The sequence below is a fragment of the Monodelphis domestica genome, chromosome 2 (genome assembly GCF_027887165.1).
Source record: "Monodelphis domestica isolate mMonDom1 chromosome 2, mMonDom1.pri, whole genome shotgun sequence".
Lineage (NCBI taxonomy): Eukaryota > Metazoa > Chordata > Mammalia > Didelphimorphia > Didelphidae > Monodelphis > Monodelphis domestica.
Window position 1 is genome coordinate 425835058 of NC_077228.1, and position 25972 is coordinate 425861029.

The window sequence follows — 25972 nt, forward strand, 5'->3', positions numbered from 1 at the left end:
TATTTTGTTTTTAAGCAGTCCCCCAATTCTAACCCTTATTTTACTTCCCTTTCTACCCCACCTCCCTTCTTATTCCCCTCTTATTTTCTTTACTGTGTTTTTAAACTACCCCCCCCACCCGCTCTCTCCCTTGTACTGCTTCCCTCCCCACTAGTCCATTTGTTATCCTTCTACTTCCCTATAAGGTGCAAATCAATTCTCTGCCCCAATGGATTAGATTGTTCTTCCCTCTTTTAGTCAATTTCAATGCATGTAAGAGTTGAGTATTTCCTATCTCCAACTTCTTTACCCTTCCAGTGTATTGTTTTCCCCCCCTATCGCCATGTACTTCTTAATGACATATAAATTTATTCCGTTTTGTTTCTTTTCCCATTTCTTTTAGCATTAACCTTTTTTGCCTCTAGTTATATATATATATATATATATAGACCTATATATGTATTTATGCATACATATATCTATATACATATTTATGTCTTGGCATTTCATCCTATACAGTTTCTTACTGTTCCCTCTAGGTATAATTCTTCTAGCTGCTCAGGTGATAATAACAAATTTTAATAGTTACTAATGACCTCTTTTCTTATAGGGATATATATCATTTTAACTTATTGGGTCTCTTAAAAAAAGTTGTTGGGTTTGTTTTTTTTTTTGTTTTGTTTTGTTTTTCTTTTTTTCCTCTTTTTTAATTACCTTTTGATGATTCTTTTGATTTCTGTGCTTGGACATCAACTTTTCTATTCAGGTCTGGTCTTTTCTTTACAAATGCTTAGAATTCTTCTATTTTGTTAAATGACCATACTTTTCCCTGTAAGAATATAGCCAATTTTGCTGGGAAATTGATTCTTGGTTGTAGACCTAATTCCCTTGCTTTCTGGAATATCATATCCCATGCCTTTTGTTCCTTCAGTGTAGATGCAGCCAGATCCTGTGTTATCCTCACTGTGGTTCCATGGTATCTGAATGACTTCTTAGCAGCTTGTAATATTTTTTCCTTGATCTGATAGTTCTTTTATTTGGCCATAACATTCCTGGGTGTTGTCAGTTGGGGATTAAGTATAGCAGGTAACCTGTGGATTCTTTCAATCTCCATGTTTCCCTCTTGTTCTAGAATATTAGGGCAGTTTTCTTGGATAATTTCCTGTAGTATGATGTCCAGGCTTTCTCTCTTGTCATGGTCTTCCGGTAGACCAAAGATTCTTAAGTTGTCTCTCCTACAACAATTTTCTAAATCTTCTGTTTTGTGAATGAGGTGCTTCATATTTTCCTCAATTTTTTCATTCTTTTGATTTTGTTTTGTAGGTTCCTGCTGCCTTTGTGAAGTCACTTGCTTTTAATTGTTGTATTCTGTTTTTTAAAGACTGTATTTCATCCCTGGCTTTTTGGTCATCCTTCTTCTGATCTTTCATCTCCTTTGTCTCATTTTCAAGCTGATTAATTTTGACTTTCAAGACACTATTTTCTTCTTTTAGTTCTAGTGCCTCTGTTTCCAGATGACTTATCTTGCTTTTTAAGTTCTTTCCCCAGTTGTCTTCAGCCTCTCTTAATTGTGCTTTGAATTATATTTTGAGTACTTACAAAGCCTGTATCCAATTTGTTGGGCTTTCTGTTTTTTTTTTGCTTAGTGTTCCCTCATCCTTCTCTGTTCCATTTGCTCTTTGTTCATTGCCTGTATAGAAGCTGTCAATTGTAATTTCTTTTTTCTTTTTTTGTTGTTTGCTTATATTTACCCATTCTTTAGTCCTTGCAGTTGCCTGTGCTTTTGCTCTTCTTATTGCTTTGTTGGATCTGTGGTTCTGGGCTTTTCTTTCAGCCTTCATCCTTGGAGCTTAGTCAGTAAATCTCTCAGTGTAGTCTGTGGGGGAGGGGTGTTGGAGCTTGAGTTTCCCTTCCCTCTGAAGGATTTGATGGCATTAAGTCCAGCTGGGTTGAGCCAGATGTGTCTTGAGGCAGAAACCTTCAGGAAGTGGGGGGTGGCAATATGGAGTGTCTCCGCTGCTGCAACTAGGCTGCCTGCTCTGAGATTCTTCTCCAACTGCTTCTACACTGCCTGCATTCGACGCTCTGAGCCTGGCACAGCTTTGCCCCCAAGGTACTCCCTCCAGACCTGCACCTTTTCCCCCCCATAAGTTTGAGCTGCTGCTGGAGGCTTAGTGCTCTAGGTGGGGGCGGGGCCTGGCACCTTCTTTCTTCCTTCCTCTTAAACCAGAGTATTCTCAAATTCAGGCTTTTTGTGGGGGGGAGTACCTTTTTAGTTGAGTCCAGCAGGAGGGTTCCTTTGCTCTAGTTGTTAGGTTTGATTTTCAGTCCCCTAGGAGCATTTAATTTGTAATCAGTAAGGAAGGGTTTTCAGAGGTCTGCCTTTACTCTGCCATCTTGACTCTACCTCCCAACACCAGTATTCTTTTGGGGATGCTACATTGTTGTTACAATATGAGGTTAGAAGAACCAAGAATTATAGAGCACTCAAGGGACAATGAGGAGATTCGCGTTTGATATAATTAACTTGGAGCATGTCACTAATGATAACTTTCATGCAAAAAGTCTTGTGAAAGACCCAATTCAGAAAGTAGGTGATTAATAAAGGAGGCAAATTCATCTCTAATATAAATAAGAGATGCCACTTGGAAACCCTGAGTGTTGTATTCATAACAGTGAAATATGAAAGAGGAAGAAAGGTGGGGAAGTGAATAGAGTACTGAGCATGATGTCAGGAAGAACTGAGTTCAAATCTAATCTCAGATATTTACTACTTGTTTGACCAAGGAAATTACTTAACCTCTGTTTGCCTCAGTTTTCATTCATAAAATGGACATGATAATTGCAATTCCCAGGGTGGTTGTGAGTATTAAATGAGGCAATATTTGTAAAGAGCTTAACCATAGTACCTGGTGGATAGTGGGCACTCTATTAAAAATTCCTATTATTATTATTATTATTATTATTATCTATAAGAAGAACTCTCTTAATCGGGTAGGTGATATGAAAGATTTACTGGAGGCATAGCAGAGGATGAGACAGTGTGGCTAGGTTACAAACTGTACCCTTGAAGGAAGGGTGCATGTTAGTGAGGTAATGATGAAAATGTACCTTTTTATGGCACTTTAAAATTTTAAAACTCTTGTCTCCAAACCATGCTACAAGGTAGATACTATAAGTATAATTTTCATCATGATCATTCTTTAATTTTTATGTGTAGCCTCTAACACTAAAATGCTTAGCATTTTTACAGCTTTTCATGATTTCAGATCATCAGCCAAGACAAGATATCTGACACTTTCTTGTGCTGTACTACTAGCATTCAGATTCTACTGCTGAAAACATAATTCTTATAAGCTGGCCATGTTATCCAAATGCCAACCACATGTTTACCTAATAGACTATTTTACAGAGAACTCACATAGGGAGGTCAGAAGAAGCTATATATGCAAGGACACTTTAAGGGTCTCTCTGAAGAACTTTGGTATCAATTATGAGACATGGGCAACATTGGCACAGGACCATTCAGGATGGCATGCCCACTACAACAAAGGTACAGCTCTCTATGAGCAAAGCAGAATTATAGTAGCTCAAAAGAAACTTGAGATGTGTAAATTTGAGACAGCTGCATCCCACATGTTCATACAGGCTATTTGTGCCTGACTTCTGGTAGAGTCTTCCTAGGTTGTATTGGTCTTATCCATAGTTGAACACACTGTACAATTATATAGCATAGTGATGTCATTTTGGTCTTCTTTGATTTCAAAGGACAACAACTAACTAACCAAGACTTACAAAATGCTTTACAAATATTATAGCATTTTATTCTCAAAACAACCCTGGGAGATAACTTATTACTAATATCATTTTATAGATAATGAAACTGAGGCAGAGGCTGAGTAATTTGACCACGTTTATATAGCTAGTAATTCTCTAAAGTCAAATTTGGGTTCAGGTATTCCTGATTTCAAATCCAGAACTCTTAACTATCTGATGGGATATATGTTTCTTGAAAGTACACACTGTTTCATGCTCTGTGTTTAAATCTTTAATACTTAGCACAGGGAGTGGAAAAAAGTCAGCACCTAATAAATACCTATTGATATTGTCTGAATGATCACCATCATTTTATAAATGGGGAAATTGTGATTTAGAGTTGAAGTGACTTGCTTGTGATCTGAGAAGTATCAAAATTAGAATTTGAATCTGGACCTCCTGACTTAAGAGTTCAGCATTCTTTTCCTTACATTGAACTGTTGAGTATGTGAGATTAACTACCATACCATAGTCACATTCACATACACTTGCTAGCCATGCAAAGAGACTAAATACATTTTTCTTTATCTTCTAAACAAAATCATAAACACAATGAAGTCTAAGATTGTTTTCTATATTTAAAAACAAAGAATGCTATAATTGGAAAGAATCTTATCGATGATCTAATCCAACCCTTTTATTTTAAGAATTAATTCCCAAAGCTCATTTGTGTTAGAGATAGAACAAGGCCTCAGAGCCCTCAACTGCTTATTAGTACACGATTTCCCCTACTCTGTTCCTTACATAATGCTTTGCATGTAATAGATACTTGTTATTAATTAATATTTGATTACATTTATATATTATTTATATTACAAAACATTATTTATGTAATATATTATTATATATTATATAGCTTATATTAATATTTTATCTCATTTGTATATTATATTTCATACATTATTTATATTAATATTTAATTAATTGTTCCATATCTATATGCTATTATGTATTAATCTCCTGGCCCAGGTTGCACTTATGAAAGGACATCACAAATCATTTATTTGCCCAGGAATAAAGAAACCAATGTTATAAGAATCTTGATGCAGATATCAGTTTTGTTCATTTTTCTAGACTTTGAATAGAACACTGCTTCCAAATGGTTGTAATTTGACAGGAGTTGTCTAAGCCTAAAATGGGTTATTGTTTTCTATCAGATTTTTGGAGCAGAAGCATTTAGATAGCTTAGCTTTCATTACTGGATCAGGTTCGCATTTAGGTTTCATTTAGCAGCCTTTCTAGCAGCTCTGGTGGGTGGGAGGAAGGGAGAGAGAGAGGGGAAGGGGAGAGAGAGAAAGAGGAGAAACACAGAGACAGAGAGACAGACAGAGAGACAAAGACAGACAGAGAGAGGGAAAAAGGAGAGAGAGAGAAAGACAAAGACAAAGAGAATGAGAGACAGAGAGTGTCAGAGAAAGAGAGGCAGAGAGAGAGAGAGAGAGAGAGAGAGAGAGAGAGAGAGAGAGACAGAGAGAGAGAGAGAGAGAGAGTTAACCTCTAGAGAGTGAATTGAGTGAATTGAATTGAAAGGTTGAAACATGAAAGAAATAACTGGTGCGACCACATCTGTCTCCTGAATGATGCCTTCTGTGATGTGTGAAGGAACTTGAACATTTGTGGATAAAATTTGTTAATAAATAAATAAAAGAAATAGAAATTTAGTAGGTATTTGAAAAGTGTACTGGAGAGAGGGAGATGCTAGAGATAAAGAATAATTAGGAAGCAATAATGGGGAACTGTCCTAGAGGAATGTTAGATGTTTCAACCCACCTAGGAACTCCCCAGGGCCAGTTAAGCACACAGCCTTTGGCTTATGGAAAACAAAGTTTATTTCATAAAGGGAATAAAGGAAACTGTTAGGTATGACCCTAACACTCTTAAAATTAACTTCACCCACCTTCTAAATTCCCTGCTTAAGAGGAGCCTTCTGTTTCTTCTCTGGACCCTATCTACAGCTCCCTGTGCTACCTAAAATGCTTCCCCATACTATCTGACTTTATCCTAATCTTCCCACTAGTGATTAATAAAGTGGAAAAGCCTGGGTTTGGTTGCTACACTAAGTAACCCAAAGTTACATGTGGAAATCTTTGGATTACCTTAGCCTAAGAGGAATTCTGGCAGATGAAACACTGGCAGATGATCTTTGGACTCGGGGAAATTGTTTTACTCCAAATAAATTCTCTACCAAGAAGTTAAACATTTCTCCATGAAATCTTGACTATCCAGGGAAAATCCCTCCGAGCAAAACTCCTCTTTCAGCTAGATGAAAATCCATGCAGAGAGCCCAAAACCCTTTCAACTCAAGGAAAATCCAAAGAGGAAGTAAGTTCAGTTATTTTCAGTTCAGACTCCCACAATTCTTTTCTTACCCAGAATCCTCTCCCAAGGCTTATCTCAAAATTCCCTTCTTTCAACTAACCCTAGAAACCAGTTTATCCCTAACTTTTATTCCTACAAAGCTATTACAATAACCAAACTAAAAAAGTGAAGTGAATGAATGAAAAGATGTAATGGTGATATGGTCGACTAGTTTTGATAATTAATTGTGCATAGGGTTAAGGAAGAATGAAGAGTTGATTACCTTAATGTTGAAAATCAGAAGTTCTGGATGATTGAGGGTACCTTTTGCAAAAAATATTGAAGTTAGGAGGAGAAATTATTTTAGAAGGAAATTTGTTGAATTTTGGTTTGGATTTGTTGAGTTTGAAATGCCTTTAGGGCATCTAGATAGAGACGTCAGGTGGGTTGTTATGGGTCTAGAGTTGAGGAAAGAGACTCGAGTTATAAATTTAGAACTGTGAGTTATCTGTATAGAAATGGCTCTTGACTCCATGAGATCTTATAAGGGTAGGGACAGAAGACTCAGAGCAGAGACTTTGGGTACATATAAGCAAAAGAGTCAGGACACAAATACTGATCATCTTAAAAAACTGAGAAGCATCAATCAATAAGGTAGGAGAATTACAATCTTGTATTATTATAAACACCCAGGAAAAAGACAGCATCCAGATAGTAGGGGTAGTAAATAGTGCCAAATGCCACAGAAGAATCACTAAAGATAAAAACTGAGAAAAGTTTTTTTGGGTTTAGTAACTTGGAGATCATCAATAGTCTTGGAGAGAGCCATGTGAGTTGAGTATTGAGGTCAGCAGCCAGACTACAAGGGGCTGAGAAATGAGTAGCAAGTGAAGAAGTTGAGATGACAGCTGTAGATAGCTTTATCTGAGGTTGTGACTATGAAGTGAATTGGAATTAAAGGAAAATAGCTTGAGAGGATGGCTTGAGGGTCAAGTGGAAATTGTTCTTAATCCTTCTCATGAAGGAAGAGGAAACCTGTACTTATTTGAAAGCATTATTGAAGGAGCCAATGGGTGAAAAAAGACTGGCAATCAGAGAAAAAGCAGTGATGATAAATGGAAGGAGTTCCTAGAATAGATGATAGGAGATAAAATAACTTGTATAGTGTGAAATAGGAATTGGGAAAGCATGAACAAAATCCAGAATCAGGATGTTTTAGATCCAGTAGCCCATAATGGCTGACAGCACAATTATCCCACAGAGTACTTCTTTAAACATCTTGCTATTGTTTTAGTGATTGTAAAGTTCAGTCCCATCTGGGGTGCCAACTTGTAATAGATAATAATGAGGAGGTGTATTTGATGGGTAAATTATAACTAACAGATCAGGCAGTTATCTTATTTTCTTCTGTCTTCCCCTCCTCCCTTTTTACCTCTCTTCCTCCCTTTTCCTCCCACTCTCCCAACCTCTCTCTTCAGCCTCTTCAGCTTCCCTCTTGTCTCCTTCTTCCTACTAAATCACTCAGGGTAAGTTTGTGGTATCTCAAATGAAAATACTTTTTCTTTTCTTTATCTTAAGTAAGGGGTTTAATTGGGGAAGGCAGGAAAGGATAGAGGATGGAGGTAAGAGGGTTGGGTATTTCCCTATGCTACAGGTTGGAGAATATTGGGATAGAGTTCAAATTGAGAGGAATGATTGATAGGTCTGGCTTTCAGTCACTATCACCAACAGAGCAAGTCAGAGAGATTATCCAAGTCCAAGAGATAAATCAGTTCTTCCTCCCCTGGTATATGACAACCAGCAGAAGTCAGGTTCAGAGTTCAGCAATACTTGGCATTTTGCCTTCAATTGTTTCCTGGTAACATTCCAAATGGAACCTTGGTTGGATTGACAGCTCACCACTCAGCCTCTGCTTCTGGCTTTTGTGCATGCTTTCCCAATTCCTCTTTCACATTGCATAGAGGAATGTCATAGGGAGGGAGTAGGATCATCTTCTTTTTTTCCCCTGGAAACTAGAATAAAAATGGATATAATTGAGGAATGATATCAAGGGGATTTGAATTGTGGATATAGGAAGAAATAGTTCATGACAACACTCTAATGCCTCAACAAAATATGAAGTGAGGTTTTCAAGGGAAGAGTAAGGTAGTATGAGCATTTTAGAGGAAGAAATGTAGATGGCTTAAGGAGAAAAGAGACTTTCTAGAATATTTACTATGGAGAAATGAGAAAGAGGATCAGTTAGAGGTAATGAAGATATTCTTTTGTAGCAGGGAGGAAGTAGGTGAGATTATATAGCTAGTGGACCCTGCATTTGCTGGACCATCTCCTTTATTAGTGCTACTCAGAATGAGAAGACTGAGCTACAAGTAACTCAAATTTGGGATTTGGAAAGGCACGAGCATTGCTTGGAGAAAGAGGCAACAGATTCAAGAAAAGGTGGTAATGCAAACTATTAGATTAAGATTGCGAAGAGAAGAAAGTGAAGTCCTAGAAAGTGGGTGAATGAGGAAGAAGTGGATTGAGTAAGTAGAGTGATTGCTATTGTGGTGAGGAAGAAGAATAGGTGTAAAAACACAGAAGCAGAGGAAAAAATGAAAGAATAGTAAGGAAGGAATTTCAGAATTATGACTCAGGGAGATAGAATAGCTATGGTTGTAAGATCAAGGGTTCTGCTACCCCCTGGGCATAGTAGCCTGGTGACACAATGGACAGATCACTGAGTCTGAAATCAGGAAGACCCAGTTTCAAATTTGGTCTCAAATACTAGCTGTGTAACTTTGGGCCAGACACAGCACATTTCTGCCTCAGTTTCCTCAATTGATAGCAATAGCATCTATTTCACAGAGTTATTGTGAGGAGCAAATGAGATAAAAAATTTCAACTGTTTACCACACTGTCTGGGTAGACACTTCACTTATACTTCTTTCCTTCTTTTCCTCACTAAGGTAAAAGGAAGGTGAAGATTTTAGTAATGGAAATGGTTGAAGATCCAGTCCTCAGTATTTGAAGTGATATCAACAAATATTTTGAAATTCCCAAATCTGAGGGCAGAGTTTCAGGTAGGTGGAGAGTCAGGTCCTGAACTCTCTGAAATGAAGAAGAATATAGTTTCTTCCCAGAAGAATGTAAATCCTTTGAGGTCAGAAACTATTTCATTTTAATCATTTTATCCTCAGTTCTCAACATAATAACTGGCAGATAGTATAAACTTAATTCTTCAATTGAATTTAATTACAATGAACTGAATTAAGCTAGGGATTAGGAGATAAAGTAACAGGAACTGAAATCTGGATAAGGCAATATAGCTAGCTAGAATGAACCTGAAAGAAGTTAATGGATTGGTGGAGAAGGTACAGATCCTCATCTGATCTCTACCAAATTGTGATATAATACCTTAGGACAAATTCTGGAGCAGCAAAACCCACAAATAAAAGGTGAAGTAATTTTCATCCCCAAACTACTTATAAGACCAGCACCATGGATCTAGTGCATGGGTTGGAGTTGTAGTAGAACTAAGATTTGGAAAGTGAGGGGATATTCATCAATTATGGAGTGGCTGAGTGAGTTATAGTATATGGTTGTAATGGAATGCAATTGTGCTGTAAGATATGGCAAACAGGAGGAGAAAAAACTGAAATGTCTTACATGAACTGAAGTGGGGTAAAATAATAAGCAGGGCCATGAGAACATTGAACACAGTGATTGGAATATCATGCAATTAACAACTGTGAGTAACAGCTATTCTCTGTGGTACAATGATCCAAAACAATCCCAAGGCACTCATGATAAAAAATTCTAGAGAAAAGCAACAAATAGAAACTAAGTCCAGACGAAAGTCAATTTTCCCCTTTCCTTCTTAATTTTTAAAATTTTAGTTTCCTTCCACAAAAGGATTAATATGGGGACATGTTTTACATGATTGCATATGTAAAAGCTATATGATTGCTTATCATATCAACATAGATGGGGGTAGTGGGGAAAGGGAAGAGGGAGAGAATTCAGGGTTCAATATTCTTTGAAAAATTTTGGAAAATGTTTCTTGTTACTGGGGGAAATAAAATAAAATAAAATTTAATCAAATGGGGTATGGGGATATATGGAGTGAAAATTAATTCCTACTTCACAGAGGGAGAAAAGAAGTTAATGAAAGATGGCAGCAAAAGGAATACCTGGATATGGTAGTAAAGAGAAAAGGAATGCCTTCTCCTTCTTCTGGTGCCCCATAACAGGGGCCATTAAAGATGTATGCATCCATTACTGAAGATATTGCATCCATTACCAAAAGGTACAAAAATGAAATAAGATGGAACGTGAGAAAAACAGGTCTAGTATAAAGGACAGTTTATTACCAATGTTACAAAGGCTACATTGAAACACCAGGTAAGAGTAATTTGAAAGGGTAGAGTTTCATGGTGATGAAAGAGAGAGAGAGAGAGAGAGAGAGAGAGAGAGAGAGAGAGAGAGAGAGAGAGAGAGAGAGAGAGAGAGAGAGAGAGAGAGAGAGAGAGAGAGAGGGAATAATTACATTCAAGAGGAGTTTCTACTATATATTTTTCAGTTCTGGTCTTAGAGATTTGGTTGAGGAGGAGGAAATTTTGCTAGTTGGAAGAAGAGAAAAGGGGGAAATCTTTGCTCTGTCATTATTTTTATAACCATGGGCATGTCTCTTATCCACTAAGGTCATCAGTTTTCTCATCTATAAAATTACAAAGTTGAAAAGAAGGTCATTTCTAGCTCTTATCCTATGGACTCTCCAGGACAGGACTATGTAATTGCACCCTTTCAAGTAAGCAATGGCTATTCAATCCCTGTCCCTAACTGAAATTTTGCTTTGATTTTCTAATTCTAAAGGTGAGAGAAAATGGTGAGGTTCAGCTCTTGGGCTAAATTCTGGTAATCTAATAATTATGAACACTAAAAACAAGAAGGGACTTCTTTAAGACCAATTTGGCCAGAATGCTTCAGTTTATCTCATTCTTTTACATTTCCAAGTTCCTGTTAGACATCTCCAATTGATTATCCTGTTGACATGTCAAATTTATTGTGTCTGTAAGTGAACTCATCCTACCAAAGTTACCTCAATGTATTTTCTCTCCCTTTTACTCCCTGCTCGATAATGGAGGGGGAAAAGGAAAGAAAGTGAATTGCTTGTTTCATTATCAATTCTCTGGAATCATGGAGGGTTATTGCATTAATCAATGCTCCTACAGTTTTCAAAGTTGGTTTTATTATATATATTATCATGCTTCTTTCCCCCAAGTTTAGAGTGGGAATTTCTTGGGGGAAGAGACTGTGCTTAATAAAAGCTTGTGCAGTGTTATCTTCCTATTCTGAAAGCATACCAGGCATAGGTTACTATTATGATATATATGTATCTATAATTTTGTTATTTTTGGTGGAGGAATGGATGGGGTTGAGATTCAAGGCCAGATATTATGTTTCCTTCTAGCTCACGTTTGCTTTGAAACAACTGAGTGGAAAAAGGGAAGGTACTTGCCTGTTTACACAGGCAAGAACAGATCCTCCCCATTGTCTGGACTGGCTTTTCAGAAATACTTTGTTGTCCAAAGTTGTTACAGAAAATCACTAGAGGGAGCTTCCTCCAACTATCTGAACTCTCCTTGACAACATCAGACAGGACTTGCTCAGTGAACACTTAGCCTATAATAAAACACTTCCTAGGGAGCCGAGAAGCCTGGTCAGTGTGAAGTCTATTTTTCAGGTTGCACTTCCAAAGGGAGCAATGCAAACCATTTCTTTGTGTCTGAGCTGCTTTGCTGAAAGCTTTGGGTCAGAGACCTTTAAATGATAACAGAAACCCTGTCTAAGTCAAGTGCCTGTGATTTCCCACAGCATATATCAAAAAGCAGAGGAGTCCCAGCTCCTCACCAAAGACTATATAAATGTCAGCTCTTATTATTATAAAGTGCTTACATTATAAATCCAAGTCAGAGTCACTTAGAGGCTGTGAGACCTTGAACAAAATACTCTGCCTCTGTGGGACTCAGTTTCTTCATCTGTAAAATGAGGTTGCACTAATTGGCCTCTAAAGTCATTTCCATCCCCAAATCTATGATCCTCCTATGTAGGGCAGCATAAGACATATAGATCTTTTGGAATTGATTGCATGTTATTTTAAAGGGAGAAAATAGGATGGGTTGTTACTATAAAGAAAATCACCAGAAGAATAAGGGTAAAGGGGCTATTAAAAAGCCTCCCCCCATTAGTTGCTATCAATCATCTTATTTGGTGTCTTAACCTGAGTTTCAAGAGTGAAAATTTAACATAGAGTACCCTGTACTCCATAAGGGCTCTGAAATACCATCTGTTTAAAATGAAGCACACAGAATTTTCCTCCAGTACAAGACAGATCCATCTGTTATTTATCCATCGGCGTCACCATCGTTGAGTTTAATAAACTTTTATGGACATTAACTACATTGGGCACTTTCCCGATTGCTTTACATCATTTTTCATCCCCTTCATCTCTATCCTAGATTCTGAAGGAAAGACTCTCTCTTCCTCTTAATAATGTAGACAAAGGCACATAATATTGATCTCACTGCAGTACAGAGCACTGCTGAAATGCTGAAAGCCAATTACTGTGTTCAATACTGTACAGTAAATTTTAAGATAGGCTAGGTACAAGTAGCCATTCAAGTATTTTATAAGAGACAAGGCCATAAAAAGATTGTTCTCCACCAATCCTTCTCTAGCCATACCAGTTGGGTCATGCTTTATTGGTCCTCATTACCGAGATAGAGCAGATAAGGAGTTTGGAAACCATAGTAACTTACAATGACAAGTGATGTTGCTGTGAAACATACTCATGACTCATATGCCTCAATACACCACATTATTCATTTAGGTGCCTCCTTATCTTTTTCCATGAGGGATTTTTTTACAGAATCTTTCTTTCTGGACATTACAAGGTCATGATACAAATTCCCTGAGGGAGTTATCTCTTCCAATTGAGGTAAGTTTCATTAGAATTAATTCATTGGGGGCAGCTGGGTAGCTCAGTGGATTGAGAGCCAGGCCTTGAGATGGGAGGTCCTAGGCTCAAATCTGACCTCAGACACTTCCCAGCTGTGTGACCCTGGGCAAGTCACTTGACCCCCATTGCCTAGCCCTTACCACTCTTCTGCCTTGGAGCCAATACACAGTATTGACTCCAAGATGGAAGGTTAAGGGTTTAAAAAAAAAAGAATTAATTCATTAATTAACCAACAAACATTTATTGAGCCATAACTGTGTGCCAGACACCGGGCATAGCATTGGGAATAACAAGAATAACAAAAACAACAGCTCACCTTTACATAATATTTTAGGACTTGCAAAGCTCCTTATCTATATTAGCTCCATTGATGTTTATGACAACCTTTTGAGACTGGTATTATTATTGCATTCTCATACAGTTTCTAAGTGTCTAAAGCAGAATTTGAATGGATGCCTTTTTGATTCTAAGCCTGGCACTCTTTTGCCATGGCAGAAAAGTGAATCCTGCTCTCAAGAAGAAACTTTTTCCAGCCTCACTCCTCAATCTAACGATAAAACCCTATAAGTAGCATATTAGCATCCATCATTTTTATTCCATTTAATCATCTGAGTGCCAATACCTTAAAATAAAAGGCACTTACAACTCTTTATTTGGCCTCATTTAAAAAATCTGAAACCAATTGTTTGCCTCTTCCATATGAATGTTCTAATAACAGCTTATCTTTTCATTTAGATTCTGCTCATGGAAATGTTGAGCTTTAATACCTTATATTTTTTTTTGGAAAAGAAGTCTTAATAAAATACCAAGGCTCTGAATGAACAATTTTCAGGGAGTGATTTTTTTGAAGGTAAGAGAATACTCTGGCTTTGGTGGAATGAAAAGAGCCATAGAAACAGATTAGATCATGACCCCAACATATTTTACTCACCTTCAAAGCATATCCACTTTTTAAATCAGCAGGCCATATTAAAATGTGTCATTCAACAACTATATATTTTCCAGGTGATTTGATATTCATGTTACAATTATTCATGGGTAAGTCATATTGGATACCATCTAGCCTCATCTCTAACTATTCCCTTTCTCACAATATGTTCTAGCCAATGTAGACTACTTATTCTACAAATGTAACCCAAACTTTTCATCAACAGTCTCTTCCCTGAAACTGAAATTCTCTCCTTCCTTGCTCTCCTAACCCCTTTTGCTCAGCCTGTCAAATTCTTATTGATCCTCCAAAGGCTGATTCAAATGGCATCTCCCTCCTGAAGCATCCCTTGATATGTCAATCAGAAATCCTTTCTCCCATCCTCGACTATTATGTAGCTCTCATGTAACATTTGGCTTTAGTAATTTCATGATCTAGGGTATAATGACATTATTTACATATTTTGAGAGATAATGCTACCTAATTGCTTCAGTCCTGGGCCTGAAATAAAATTGTATTTCTGATGTTTTCTTTTTTTTCTTTTCCATTTGAATAAGTTTATTTTGTCAATTTAGAACATTATTCCTCTGTTACAATAATCACATTATTTCCCTCCCTCTCCTCCACCCACTTTTCCTGCAGCCAATGCGCAATTTCATTGGGTATTACTTGTGTCCTTGATCAGAACCTATTTCCATGTTGTTGTTTACACAGTCTACATCCACAACCATATCTCTTAGACCCATGTATTCAAGCAGTTGTTTTTCTTTGGTGTTTTTACTCCCACTGTGTTTCCTCTGGATGTGGATAGTGGTTTTTCTCATAGGTTCCTCCAAGTTGTTCAGGGTCGTTCCATTGCCACTAATGGTGAAGTCCATTACATTTGATTGTACCACAGTGTATCAGTCTCTGTGTACAACATTCTCCTGGTTCTGCTCCTCTCACTCTACATCACTTCCTGGAGGTTGTTCCAGTCACCATGGAATTCCTCCAGTTCCTTATTTCTTTTAGCACAATAGTATTCCATCACCAACATATACCACAATTTGTTCAGCCATTCCCCAATTGAAGGGCATCCCCTCATTTTCCAATTTTTTTGCCACCACAAAGTGCAGCTGTGAATATTCTTGCACAAGTCTTTTTCCTTATTTTCTCTTTGGGGTATAAACCCAGCAGTGCTATGGCTGGATCTAAGGGCAGACAGTCTTTTAGCGCCCTTTGGGCATAGTTCCAAATTGCCCTCCAGAATGGTTGGATCAATTCACAACTCCACCAGAAATGAATTAATGTCCCAGTTTTGCCACATCCCCTCCAGCATTCATTACTTTCCTTTGCTGTCATGTTAGTCAATCTGCTAGGTGCCTGATGTTTTCTACATGTGTGACCATGGATAAATCATTTAACTTTTCTAAGACTCATTTCCCTCATCTATAAAATGTGACTATTTCCTATAACAATATGGAGTATCGACTCCAGAATAAAGCATTGATTTTGGAATTCTAGTAACCCAAATAACATTCTTCTGCCACTTACTATTTGTGTGACTCTGGCCAAGTCATATAACTGCTAGAAGAGATCCAATATGATTTACCTGAGAATAATTGTATTGTAAATCTCAAATAACCTGGAAAATATATACAGTTGTCTCATGATGCATTTTAATGCAGCCTATTGATTAAAAAGTATACATGCTTCTAGGGTGAGTCAGATATATAAAAAATATGTTGGGATCTTAATCTAATCTGCTTCTATAGCTCTTTTCAAAGGAATGATTTAGCCCATCAAGGCCAGAATTTTCTCTTACCTTCAAAAATCAAGCAAACAAACTTCATAGGCAATTCTCTAAGGTGAGGGATTATAGAGGGTGTGCCACTTTGCTAGTAAAAACCAATAAATCCTTCTATCAAAGAAATCACAGGTCTAGTTGGAACAAAAAAATCAAAATATATATCAAGTTTTTGAAATATTCAAATGGGATAATATATATATATATAATGCTTTGCAAACTTTAAGTGTCAGTTTGTTTATAACAACTTATATCATTATATATGTCAGTTATTATTAATATTGTATATCTTCTTTATGGAATGGTGAGCTCTATGAGACCAAGTTCCATGCCCTCACCTCCACTATATCACCATGTATATATCATCTATTTGTTTCCTAGAAACATTTACTACCATGTAGACATGGCATTGGCATAAGAGACCAGAGAGATTATGAAATACTTTTTCTACTTAACAGAGTGTTTTCATCTTGCAGTCCGGAAAATCTCTGTGTTTTGGGAAATTGGAAACTTAACAACTGATCTCTGACTTTTAAAAATACTAGACAGATTGCTAACCCATCCAGGCCCTGCCTACATCAGTTGCATGAAAAACTGCTGTCAGCATTTATCAAATTGCTAGTTAATCTTTAGAAACCAAATTAGCTCCATAATTTTCCCTTTCAAATGACTCATTTTCTGTCAATGAAATTGACTACAGAGACTGGCATGTTTTCCTTATTCAACCCTGATCTTCATTGTTTAGTCATGTGCTATGGTCGAGAATTGCCAGACATTAGCAGTCATGTTGTATTGAGGGTTTCATGGAAATTTAATTATGAAAGTGCATCCAGGACGAGGAGGGAGAGGCTTTCAGCCAGCTAAGTGGAGACATTGATCTTTTGGTGGAAAGGGTCTCACATTGGGATCTCTCAGGACACCCGGGGTTGTATTTGTTTGGTGAACAAAGAAATTAGTGCTGTTTTTCCAATAAAACATGCCTTGTATTTACACAAGGCCTTTCTTTAATGGATTCTGAGTCTTTTGAAAGCTTCAGTTTAGGTTAATCATCCTCTTATCTCTGAGAAAATGAAAGGAGACATCAAATGATATTGGCAACCTATGTTGGAATGTCCTTCTTGACAGAGAGGTGATGGAATACCGATTCTGAATGAAATATACATGTTTGGACATAGCTAATGTGTGGATTTATTGTGCTTGACTATAATTCTTTGTTGGAGATATTTTTGATGGGGGGAGGGCAAAATGATAGTGATGACTCCCAAAAGAAGATAACAGAGAAAAAGGGGTTATTGAATCACATGTTTAAAATACACAGACAAGAACAGAAGACAGAGACAACCAAGACAACTTTTAAAAGGTATCATACATATTATACACTTTAAAAATTGCACCATGTTAGGGATTTGTGATTTGGGGCCCAACTTTTCTGTTCTTTTTTACATATAGAAATGTTCATGTTTGTTGGTGTTTTTTGTTTGAATAATTAAAAAGAAAAACTAAAAAAAAAACCCATGATATGAAGCCTCACCAAGATAAGTCTGTGCATTAATCACTACTTGTGTTCCTGCTAAACTCCTCTAGAACAAAGAATGTTATAAGAAAAGTGAAATATACATATGTATATAAAATATATTATTATATTTCGGCAACTCTGGGTTATACATTTGCCTTAATGGAGTTATTCCAATTACTTAATTCCTGGCATTTGGGGATAGACTGAAGTCATGAAAATTTTGACAAATCCATACAGATAACAGATGGACATGTGGGCTTGTTGATAAAAGTCAAGGAAGAAGCATATTGTATAGAAATCATTGCGTATTATAACTGAAAGGTCCCTTACAGTTCATCTAAGCCAACCTACTCTTTTTACAAATTAAAGAAGTGAGACCTAGAACAAGAAGTTGAGCAATGGGCCATGTAGGAATCATAGGAAGTGCTTCTGGAGTATGGAATAAAAAAATACTTTCTGAAAAACTGAGTGGGGTGCTCTACTGAGACACAATGGAGACAGGCTAATTCCACCAGCTTTGGTATGGTCTACGCCTACATGAAATAAGAGGCAGAACAAATAGCCCAAGTGAAAAACTGGTGGATCAATAGGAAGGAAGCCTGGGGGGGGGGTAATGGAAGTAGTGTTAAATTTGGAATCATACAGAGAACTGGGCTACCTTGGGTTAAGTCATTTCACTTTTGGGGCCCTCTGTTTTTCTTCATTTGGAAAATGATGAGGTTGGAAAAGGAGGCCTCTAATATCCCTTCAAGCTCCAGTCCTGTTAAGGCTCCTGACTTACTGTCTACAAATGCTTACTAAAAAAAGTAATTTTACCCTTAAATTTCAGTACCAATCTCTATAAATTGACTATAGAATCTGTGCTTTCCTTCTTCTTAGTCCTTTTGTTCCTGCTAGAATATGGAAGGATCAACATCTGATTAAGTCCTTTAGACCTCCTTCCACACTCTCAGATTTTATAATTTTATGAATTGGCTGAGTTTCCAACAGTGCAGTATTTCTGGGAGCAGTTTGTTTCTTTGATTTTCTTGTGCTGGTAATAGAAAATTTTAGCTATTCCTTTTCCTCTTTTTTCCCTTTCTGTCAGCAAGAATGACGTTTATTGAGCACATATTGTGTACAGGGCACTCTACCAGGTTTTTCTTCTGTTTCTTAAGGCAATTTTATTTCCTCTGCCTTCACCATCTTTCCTCTACCTATTTCACATGCAGCCAAGCTCTTTAAATGTACTGTTATTAGTTCTGCTGAGACTGGGAAATACTGTCAGTTTTGATTAATCTCAATTTCTTAGTTATAAGCATATTGTGGTTATATATTTCTACAATAAAATTGATTTTGAAATTTGCTGTATGCTAAAGGTCATAACCAAGGTAGCCTTTAGCTCTTTCCTGCATTCTGAAGTAAATCTAAATTCTAAAAAGTCATTCTTCTGATGGTGAAACTGTTGGTATTTACTACATCATAACTAGAGGAAAAAAAAACCCCAGACTCTTGTCATCCAAAATCCTGAATGTTTGTATTTCTTAACCATCCACAGAGGCTATCGGGAGTCTCATAATCAGGAGAGCTGGGATCAAGTCCTAATTTTACATATATCACATAGCTATGTGATCCTACATGAATCATTTAAAATGCTCAGTAATCCCAAGCAACTCTCTAAGACCTTAAATTGCAGAATAATTGCTGTTTTCCATTGGTGAACATAATTTACTTAGTAGGAATTCTTACATCAATGAAAATGACAGATATGAACTCTCCTCATCAGGCCCTCATCTAATGTAGTCTTACTAAGGCTAAATAAAGCAGGATGGGAGGGGGAGGAGATGGGTACACATCTTTTACAATAGTCTTTTGAATAATTAAATCAGCTCTTAATTATGCAGTGCCACATGACGTATTTTTATTGTCTACTTGAACCCCTTTAGATTTTTAAATTTTATTTAAGTTGGATGTATGTATCTTATCTTTCCAACTAGATTATCTGCTTCTTGAAAGCAGGGACTAAGCCTTCTATTTCTCTATATCCTTCCTTCTTCTATTCCTAACCCACACATTTAGGACAGTTCCTTGCAAAAAGGAGGGTATCAATACATACTTGAATTGTTTTGCAAGATCTGAAAAAAGCATAAAATAAAATGTTTAATAATCCTATCCTTTTTGTGGTTCAGTTGTTTCAGCCATGTCTAACTTCTTGTGACCTCATTTGGAGATTTCATGGCAGAGATATTGGAGTGGTTTGCTATTTCTTTTTCTAGATTATTTTATAGATGAAGAAATTGAGACAAATAGGATTGAATGAGATGTCCAGGGTCATATGGCTAGGGAATATCTGAGGATGGATTCAAATTCAGGTCTCCCTGACTCCAGGCTCAGTACTCTACTGAACCACTCATCTGTCTCAATCCTATACTAGAGGATTTCTAAAAATCATGACATGAATATATCTGTTTTCTCTAAATAATAGTAGCAACACCATTTCAGAGACCAAAGTGACTTCTAGGAATAGGGATAGGTGAGGTGAATACCATAATCTGTTTAATAACAATCTTTTCTTATAATGCTTTACAGCTTACATGGTATCTTCCTCACAACAAACTTATGAAATCAAGTACTACTGTTCTCACTTTATTGATGAGTAAACTGAGGCCCCAAAAGTTTAATTGAAAAAATTTTGGTGGATTGAGGACAGATTCAATGATCTAATACAATGAGAAATCATTAAAGTATCCATGTCAACTTGAATGGAGGTCTCTAGTGGAGAGTCCTAGGTATTTATCCTTTGCCTGTCATCTGATGTCTTTTTTGATAACTTGGATGAGGCCATACATGATATATTCATCAGGTTTATAAATTGCAAAGATATAGAAGGGACAGTTAATGTAATGGTTGAAAGAAATGGGATCTAAAACATATTCAAGCAGCTAGAATAATTAGGTAAAGTCAACAGGATGAAATTAAATGGAAATGAATGTGAAGTTCTATATTTACATTAAAAAATTCCATAAAAAAGATAAATAAGGAATGGTTAAATAGCATTTTCTCTTTAAAAATCTGAGGGTTTCATGGACCATTAGCTTAATATGAGTCCGTAGTATCATCTGGCAACCAAAAAAGTTAATTAATTTTTAAAAGTATAGTGTCCACAATATAGGAGGTGATAGTACCACTGTATAATGTTCTGATCTAATTATATAAGGAGCATAGGGTTCAATTTTGAGAGATTGACCCACCAGAGAGTGATCAAAAAGGAATCTTGATATGTTATACACATAGTATCCAGTTTAAGATTAAGAAGTATAGTTTAAGAGTCTTAAAATTTTTAGCTCTGACAGGGCAGCAATTAATGGGGGCAGAGAGGAACTATGATAGTTGGATTCAAGTAATTTGAAAACTTTCCATTTAGAAGTGATTCAATCCTTTTTGCCCCAGTAGAAAGGACTAGAAACAATAGAGAAAGAGAAGATTTATGTTGGATGAAGTGAAAAATTTCCCAACAATTAAAGCCATTGAAAAGTAGGACAGCTTGCTTTGGGAGTTAGTAGGCTACCCTTTCTAGAGATGTTTCCGTAGAAGCTGGGTAACCCTTTAATGGAAATTTTATATTGTAAGTTATTGGTCAAGTACAAATTGGAATAAATAGATAGCCTCTGGGGTCCCTGGCACATGTGAGAATCTACGATTCTGATTCTGGGTCTTTCCAAGGCTCAAACAGCTAACCTATATTAAATTCAGGATTCAAACACAATTCTTTTGAAACCAAGATTATTTTGGAACTAGCACTGGCGTAGATAGGAACTGGGTACTTGTTAGCATGTGAAGACCACAAGTCTCATGATATGGAGAGACTCATCTTTATAAGACATGACATTCTATGTGGTACACCTAAAGTATCAATTATTTCCTAAATAACAAAAGTTTAGTTAAAGAGGCAACTGAGCCTAAGTGGAGCAAGAAATAGACAAGTACATTCAGGATTAGGAGCTGTCTCTTGACTTGATTGGGCCTTATTTATAAGAGCACTACAGAAAGTTAGGGGGTGTGTAGCTCTTAAGGACACTGGTCTACAAGAAAGACAACCGGGAACCTAAAAAGACTCTTGAATCATCTATTCTAGGTCATTCAATATTAATCAATCTCTGAACATGTACTGAATTCCTGCTAGGCAAAGGCAGGGAATACAGAGGTGGGTACACCATGATACTACTTTCCAAAGACATTATGCTTAAGCTGGGTAGACAAAATACAATTATAGGAATTCCTGATCAGTACATCTTTCCTGATCTTCCCAGGCTTAAAATCTTCTCTCTTGATTTTCTCCTTTGTCACTTAAGACACTATTTTGCATGGGATCGTATAAGTAGAGCTGGAAAGGGCCACTGAGGCCATCTGTTTCTACCCCCTCATTTTACACATGAGGAAACAGAAGTTAAGGTTTTCCTAAAGTAGTAGAGATGGGATATGAACCAAATCCTCTGATCCAGTTCTTTCAACTGAACCCTACTCATAAGAGGGCAAAGACAAGGGTTTTTGTTGTTGATTTTTGGTTTATTTTACCTTGCAAGGCTATTATTGAGCAGAACATTTTATGTGTCCAATAGCAGAAGGTAGGTGTTCAGCATGTTTGCTAAATGAACATGGGCAGATAATTTAAGGCAGCAAATAAATGGTTACGGGCCATATTGATGGCATTTAAAATCAAGAAACCAATAAGCATTTCTTAAATTCCTGATATGGTCAGGCACTGTTCTAGGTCCTGGGAATAGAAATACAAAGGATAAAATGATATCTAACCTTATGTAATTTACATTTGAATGGAAGAGACAAAAAGTACATATATAATATTTACAGAATGAACATAACTAGAATAAATACAAATAAATACAAAGTAGATAAATATAATGTAGTTTGGGAGGAAGGGAACTAGCAGAGGAATCAAGAAAGGATTACTGGGAAAGGTAGTACTTGAGTTGAATCTTAAAAGAAGACAACCATCATAAATCATGGTAATTCAGTTGGTTTGATAAGGAATGGCTTTATAGAAGATTTGACGTTTGTGATGGCAGAATATTATGGCCAGGGGAGAATGACATAATCAAAGGAAGAAAAGTAGCAAAATGTACACATTATTAGGTAGACCATGAATAGGCAAATATGGTTGGAGTGTAGGATTTTAGCTGATGAAAATAGGATGTTATGTATTGACAAACACTAAACATCGTTACTTAAATCAATCAACAAGCATTTATTAATCACCTACTTTGTGTCAGGCACCATGCTAGGTACTGGCATAAAGACAAAAATAATGAAACCATTCACTCTCTCAAGGAATTTATATGACATAGGGAGAAACAAGGACAAAGAGAAAATGAAATCTCATTCTCTTCTCTGCAGAGGGCCATTTCCTGAGACCATTCTTAAAGTTTAATCATTCCATTCCTGAGTCCTCTAGGCTGTTTGGTTTAATCTACCCCTAAAGATATACCAGCAGATAACTGGAATGTGGCAAGAGATTGATAAGCTCATTGCTGGCTACATTAGCTACCTAGGGAGCTGGCAAGAGGGCTGCCTCTAAATGTAGGGAAATAAGGATATTATATGACCTTTAGAGAGCAGTGTATATTGAGCAGTTTTTTTTTTCCCAACCTGACTTCTGGTGATAAGATTTTCAAGACCTTGATTTCAGAGGTTCCTCTGGCTTGTTGCCTTACGTATACTATCCACAGTTAACTCCCAAGCTTACATTTGAAACTCGGGCTTTTAAAACACAGCCACTAATCTCATGTCCCTAGAAAATATCTATACTGCCATTATTAACAATCACATCAAAAACCCTATCTGGAAAATTATCCTTGACATTTTCAACAATATCAGTGTCCTCCTGGATCTGCTCTTTGGAATATTTTTTTTTTGAAAAATTATACTAGTGTGCTTTCAGCTTCTGACTTAGAACCACACTGAGTAATCACAGTCCTCATCCTGACTTTCAAACCTGTATCTCATATATTCTCCAACTATTATTTAAATTAAGGTCTTTACTTCCTTGAACCTAGACTGCTCTTGTAAGTTTATGATTAGATTCACTGTTTCTAACATTTTTACATCTGCCACAATTATAGCCACATCAATAGGTATCACATTTCTAAGAACCAGATTCCCTCTTCCAAAAGCCTTCAATGACTCTTTTCTTGCACCCAAATAAAATTCCTATTTGTGGGCTTTAAAGTTTTTTTAATGGCTACAGCTTTTTTAAAATTGATTTTTATTGGAATTGGGCGGGGGGGGGAGTTTAGCATAAGCAATAAGATGGAGGACTAGACATTTTCTCTGATCTCCGGGACCTCTCAAACCTCTCCAAAGTAGAAAGTGTGAATCAAACATAAAGAAATTTCAACTATTTCTGGGATCCAAAGTAGAAGTATCAAATGAATACCACAGCCTGAACCAGATTAAAACAAAATTGGGAAATATTTAACAAAATAAATAGATATACAACGAAATAGAAATTTCCTTCAATATGTATCTACTCGACAGGAGATCTTTTGCCATGTTGATACTGTGTAATTGGAAATCTTACCCTAAAATCTACATTTCCCGGGAGCCCAATGACTTTCTGTTGTTATGTACTTCCTGAAGACAGGGGAATCTATTCAGTGGAGTTCCTGGTTTCATTCTCTTTGCTTCCTGGGTTGCAACTGTGGTGGTAAGTGGGGTTTTTGAACAGGTAGATTAGCCACGGGCACATGGTTTTATTTTGTTACCTTTTTATTCTTTTATTTCTAATGATTAATAATAAATCTCATAAAATATATTTTAAATGATTGACGATACATTTTAATTTTTACAATACTAAAAAATCTAGCTTGACACCAGTTAGAACCAACCAATAAAGCCTCTTTCCCATTCTCTCATGCATGAGGACACACCATATCTTCAAAATGGTTGCAACTGGTAATGCTCATTGACAAACATATTAAGTGTCTTTTGAGGAAAAATCTGTAATTTCCTCTGTGGAAGAGATTGGCAAATGGGAGTGTTCCATCTTCTCCCATTTCTAAACTATAATCAGTCTATCACAGTGATGTCAAATCTATGGCACCCATGCAGAGCACTTTCTGTGGACACAAGGTCCCCCTTCCCCCACCCATAGTCCATTACTAGAAATGCAGAGGGACTTAGACAGAGCTGCTCCTCTCCTCCTCTCCACCATGTCTGATGATATTTTTTCACATCCCCCACCTCTCCAACCAGCAGTCCAATGGGAACACACAGTGGGTAAGGTGGGAAGCTCACAGGTGGCAGAGATGGAGGGGAGCAGAGCACTGGGGCCACTCCCTTCCCCCTCTCTACACTCTTTGAAGATATTCCTCATTTCACCTGCCCCTCTATCCAGCAGCTCAATGGGATCCTTTCTCCCTCCTTTGTGTGGTGTAAGGGGGGAGGGGAGGGTGTGCCCAGAATTTGGTAGAGGGTAGGGGCCTGGCACATGGTCTCTTGGGGGTGGATGGGCACGGCACATGATCTGGGGGTATGGAATGGGGGCAGGACCTGGCACTTAGTCTCTAAAAGTCTATCATCTGGCCTATCACTTCTTAGATGAATCCTCTGAGATTTCATCAGGAACCTAATAAGTGACTTATTTAGGGTCCCAACCTAGTAAATATCAAAATTTCAAACTCTTATTTTCCTGTGAGTGGACCATCAAACTGAACTGGATAGGTATGTCTAAGTCAGGAGTGAAATATAAGGGACATGTGAAGGTCCCCAATTTGTCAGATGAAAACAAAGTCAATGAAGTGGAGATTAGTGTGAGCCTTGACAAAGATGAGCCTAACACAACTCTCTTGGCCTTAATGAAGCAAGAAGGTTTGACAAAGATCCAAAACACAATGGAAACATATAAGGACTCTTAAAACAGAATTCATTAAGGGCATGATACTTCCTATTCTGAATGGTGAGACAGTAGATCTAGCAACCCAGCTAAAAGCAAAAGTTGAGTAACTGAAACTCAAAGCTGGTATTTTTCTAAGTCAGCCTAAATCTGTTGGTGTCAAAATCCTTCCCTGCAATGTCATTTGAAGGACACTTTCTTAATATCACCAGAGTAGCACGTGAGGGTATTTGTCACCCAGGAAATGGTTCAAACCTTTGCTCATGCTTCTGTTATGTTAGAGCCAGAAGAAGGTGGAAAGTTACAATTCCTTGATGGCAATCACACCAGGGAATTCTTTGATCTGGTCCCTGAAAACAAGATTTTGATGAAATGGGGGTTTAAATCTTGGCCTGAGGGTTTTGAATCCAAGTTTTCCTGACTGTAACCCACACCCCAAGTATTCTAAGTGTCCTTGCAGCTTATTGCATTATTTTGATCATTTCCCTCCCTTTCTCAGAGCCCTAAGTGAAATAAATGTAGATGGCCCAATTTACTTCTCATAGTGTGACTTGGGTTAAGTCATTATAATTGCTAGCAGGGACTAAGTGTTTGCCTGCCTTTGTATCCTTAGAGATTAACACAGAGCTTCATGGCAAATACTAAGTGTTTAATAAATACTTATTTAGTTAGTTCATTGACTCTTCTCTTTGGTTGTCTGATATTTCAACCTGGGATAAAAATATTATCTGCCTTATTCCCTATAGTTATAGGACTAATGA

The 25972-nt window shown here is 37.1% G+C and overlaps 1 pseudogene; it reads left to right on the top strand.

Annotated features, from left to right (window-relative positions):
• The first annotated feature begins 2476 nt into the window (after positions 1-2476).
• On the top strand, positions 2477-25632 carry LOC100619272 (activator of 90 kDa heat shock protein ATPase homolog 1-like; annotated as a pseudogene).
• Positions 25633-25972: the final 340 nt, after the last annotated feature.